This window comes from Amphimedon queenslandica, unplaced genomic scaffold (assembly GCF_000090795.2).
Source record: "Amphimedon queenslandica unplaced genomic scaffold, v1.1 AMPQUscaffold_10602, whole genome shotgun sequence".
NCBI lineage: Eukaryota > Metazoa > Porifera > Demospongiae > Haplosclerida > Niphatidae > Amphimedon > Amphimedon queenslandica.
In genome coordinates this window covers 678-5,320 of record NW_003549141.1, presented here as the reverse complement: position 1 = coordinate 5,320, position 4,643 = coordinate 678, and the positions used below count along the sequence as shown (strand labels likewise).

The following is a 4,643-nucleotide window of genomic DNA, read 5'->3' as shown; positions in this document are numbered from 1 at the left end:
ATGTAGAGTAGAATTTGCGTCTCGAGAGTAGGATTTTCATTTTGGATTTTCATTGGTAGTCGTTCAGAATCCTACTTGCCCTTGTTTTGATTACTTTTTTACGAACTTGCTCTAGAATCCTACTCCATCTTGTTTTGTTAAAATTTTTTATGTTCTTGTTTGTGTTGATTTTTTTAATAATATTTGTAATAATATTTCTTCAGATAGTGTCCATTGCCATTCTGGTGAATAGTTAATTCTATACTGATCAATGTTTAGTGAAAGCTGCTATAATAATATCTATTAGCTGTGCTACCCACCTAATTCCACTTTGAGCCTATCATCATTTCCAATTTCTGATTTTATTTGCCGTCATTTTTAATTCTCCTTTTTTTATTGTTGATTATTCATTTATTTATGTATAATGATATTTATTTATATATTATATGCATATCTTAAAATATATTCATTCATTTATTCATTTTTCCCTTTTCCTTTCTTTTTTGATTTTCTGGGTGCCAGCAGATCTTGCTGGTAGTCCTTCAGGATTCTTCCTCTGCTCTCTCTGTACTATGGCAAACTACTTACTTTATGCATCTTGTAAAATTATAATTAAATTAAATAGTAGTCATGACATGAGTCCTTGTTCAAGAAGCAGTGAGAGTATCCATCTTCCTTGCAATCCTGTGTTGTGTTGTTCCTGTTGTCAAGCTCATGATCATTGTTTAACATTATTGTTTGTAATTTTTTTAATACAATTTATTTTAATAAAACAATGATATCTAAGATTAAATAACTTCTCTTAGCTAGAACTGGAAGCCTGGAACCCCCACTAAGTAAGTATTGCATTTGATGCAAGCGTAGCTAGGTAAAAAAATTTGCCAGTTCTGAGATCTCTGAGCATGCGCGACCACACCCAAATTTTGGAGCACATGCTTCTTTAATTAACAAAATGGCGGAATGAGGTAAGTTTGTCTGACCCTACAGTCATAGTGTCACTTCTTCCTTTCTTGGAGAATGAGGTGATGGGACATGGACCTGCGCATAGACAGTTGGAGTAGAATGGTGTAAGAATTATCCTTCTAGCACCAGCCAATATTGAGATACACATGGACAACTGGATTGACAGGAGATGATGAAGATGAAAAAAGTGGACTGAACAAAAATGGTCGTTTTGCCGATTATTGACTTTCCTCTTAGACAAGGTGTAGAGCCACGCTAGTGGTACCAATAGAGTCCTCTGATCAAGATAAGGTCCTCTAAGAAGTCTGGTAAGCCGGGGAGCTCGTTTTCCCGGACGGATAGCAAGGCTGCAAAAGTCGTGGCAGCCATATTGTTTAGGGTGAATCCTACTTAGTAACGCTACCGTGTTACTAATTATGAAGAATAAAACCTCCTTTTTGGGCCAGGATTAATTATACTAAGCATACTGAATTTCCTAGAATTTAATTACTTACAATTTGTGTTAGATGATGCATGAAAACCACTAAATTAGGAATACCAGTAAACATTAGTCCAGTGTATTGTAGATAGTATAATGTGTTATCATAACAATGTCAGTAATGGGACCCTCATCTAGTAGTGTAGTAGTTTGTATCTCTTCCACTGGGTATTTATGTAATATTGTCACTAGGTGTTCCTCCTCCTACTACCCTAGTCCTAGTCCTACTTATGTGTCCAGTCATAGATACTCAATGATTCAATGTATACTAATACACCAGACAGACTCTTTGTAGAGGGAGGGACACTCTCTTTCCTTATAAGGATATACATGTACATGTACTGTATTGCAGGATTTATTGGTGAGGGATTAAATTTGTCAAGTCTTTAAATTACAAGAATACTCCAAACTGAAACTCACAAATTATTGCCAATTATTAGCTGCCACGTGTTAGGAGTTACAAAATTTTATTGGCCAACCTATCAATTTAGACAATTTCTTGAAAATTTCTCACCGTCAGTAAATACTCTCATATGTTATACAAGTACATGTACATGTAAATGAATGGCTCAGTTGTTTGTGTATTTTCCCACTAAAAGTTGTTTTTATATGTACATGTATTGTTTATGTGTTGTTTATGGTCGGTTATTGTCACTGGTTACATATTCTGTGAATTTTGTGTTTGAATGAGATTATGTGATAATGTGATAATGAGACATAGGAGTGATTAATATAATAACTGTTAATAATACACTCATTCACTTGTTAATACTGTAGGACTGGCAGTTGTATTATGCTGCTCAAGATGGAAATATTGAAGAAATGAGTTCTGCCCTCTCTAATGGGGCAGATATCAATTTTCAGAGTCCCAGTGAAGTAAGTGTATGATGTAGTGACTAGTGTATTAGTATGACTTGTACAGGCCCGTAGTCACCGGTACGGTTGGTCCTGTTTCAACCCTACCACTTTTCAAGAGTGAAAACGCCCACTTATTAGTATTACAGCAATAATAATGTTAATTACTATCCGTAAAATGATGAAATAAAAAGGGTCATTAGTCTAGGAGTGGCAAAAGATAAGATTCCTAGCCTTCCAGTCTTCCAGAAGAACCTAGTCTCGTGTAGCCAGACTAAGAAGAACCCCATCATGGCCAGACTCTAATTTACCGGATAAGTTAATTAATAATAGGTTAATTAATGATGATGAATATAATTAAAAGCGTAAAAATTTTCGGTGCGCTTCGTGCGCCAAGAAGTCAGCTTGACCACATTCAATCTGGTGGCTACGGCCCTGTTGTATAATGTAAAAGTACCTGCAGTTTAGTTATAAATCAGTTTATTATATTAATATTGTGTAATTACCGTATTTCCTCATGGAAGCACCTAGGCATTTATTCTTATAGAGACCCATTTGCTGGGTGTTTAAATGAAGTAGGTGTTTATATGAGGATAGACATTTAAATTCATTGCCGAGGAGTCTTCTTCTATGAGCTTCCTTCTCAGTTACAACTGCTATGTTGCCTGTAGTGTGTGCCAGTAACCACATGGGCAAAGTGGGTGTGGCATAGGCATCTAAAGAAGCATGGGCATTTATTGTCAATGTTTTATGCTGTCTCTAGGCGTTTATACAGGTACGGGCATTTATTGGGAATAGGTGTTTCCATGAGGAAATACGGTATGTTCCTCAAACACAGTATCCTATTGATGACACTCATAGTCCCTTCTTTCTGGTGGTGTGTGTTTATTGAAGGATCAGTCCTAACTCCTTATTATCTTTATTGCATTTTATGAGGAAATAATGTACCATACATTATTGGCCTCGCCTACGCGAGGTATAGGTAGTTGTTGTGTGTGTCTGTCATTCATTCATTCATTCATTCATTCTGTACAACTGAAATTTGTTTTTAATAAACAATAACTTTAGCACAGCGTGTTCTAAGCTCCTAGATCTTTCTTTTTGACGTGGAAAAGTCTTTCTTAATTGTTTTGTGTTGCTCAAATACAAGTGCTAGGTACAGAAGCTTCAAAGTAAGAAAATCGAGTAGTTGGGCCAAGTTCCGTTGTGTTGGCACTTTAGAGATAGCTGGTAGCATTTTTCAGTAGATTAGAACATGGCCTTCAAAAATTATGAACAGATTTCTCTAAATCTTACTTGATGAAGATTTATACTTACTTGAAATTGTTGAGGTCACTCGTTTGTGCAGCGCTAGAGCAACAACTTGCTGGGTTATAGGTACTAAAGTACCTATACTATCTCAAATATACAAAGGCAGCAACTTTTTTTGTCAGCAAGTTTATCATATATTGCTGATTAGTAAAGAAAAAGTGAAGCTTCTTTCTCACATGGTCTTCTTGCTGCCACTCATGGAATGCCACACCTTTCAATCTACATGCATGGGAGGGGCTGGAGCTGCTTGCATGTATGTGCTGCAGTGCTGCTACTTCTGCAGGTATTCAAGAGCAAGTGCAACTGTAGGAAGCTAGTGTTGAGCAGACTCTCTTCATGCTGATAATCAAACAGTTATTGAAGTGCAGGCATGCACCATAGCAGCTATAGGGGCGAGGCCATGCACCGTAGGTGTCTCGTTCATCTATTTTTCCCTTCTCTTTTGTTTTCTGTTTTTTTTTGGGTGCCAGCAGTTCTTGCTGGTAGCCCTTCTGTTCAGAATGCTTCCTCTGCTCTCTCTCTCTCTCTCTGCTGATTTTAATAAACTGCTTACTCTATTTTGTTTAACGCATTTTATAAAATTATAATTAAATTAAATTAAATAGCAGTCTGATGCGAGTCCTTGTTCAAGAAGCAGTGTCAGTATCCCATCTTCCTTGCAATCCTGTCCTGTGTTGTTCCTGTTGTCAAGTTCAAGCATGTACCATATCTATGCTTTTGCTTAACATAATTATTGTTTTTAATTTTTTAATACAATTTATTAATCATTTATTTTAATAAAACAATGATAAATACCTTGTCTTAGCTAGAACTGGAAGCCTAGAACCTCCACTAAGTATTGCAGTTGACCCAAGCATAGCTAGATTTAAAAAATTGCTTGCTTTTCCCAGTTCTGGGATCTGAGCATGCGCGACCACACCCAAATTTTGGAGCACATGACAAGCTTCTTTAATTAACAAAATGGCGGCATGCAGCTAAGATGGCTCGATCCAGCAGTCACAGTATCACTTTTTCCTTCCTTGAAGAATGATCTGATGGGACATGGACCTGCGCATAG

General features: G+C 36.7%; 1 long non-coding RNA gene across 1 annotated transcript; it reads right to left on the bottom strand.

Moving 5' to 3' along the window:
- Positions 1 to 4,041: 4,041 nt before the first annotated feature.
- On the bottom strand, positions 4,042 to 4,436 carry LOC109590022 (uncharacterized). The gene is made up of 2 exons (XR_002189060.1): positions 4,382 to 4,436; positions 4,042 to 4,266 (listed from the first exon to the last, which is right to left on the bottom strand). It is a non-coding gene; the product is annotated as an uncharacterized LOC109590022 (long non-coding RNA).
- Between the last annotated feature and the right edge of the window lie 207 nt (positions 4,437 to 4,643).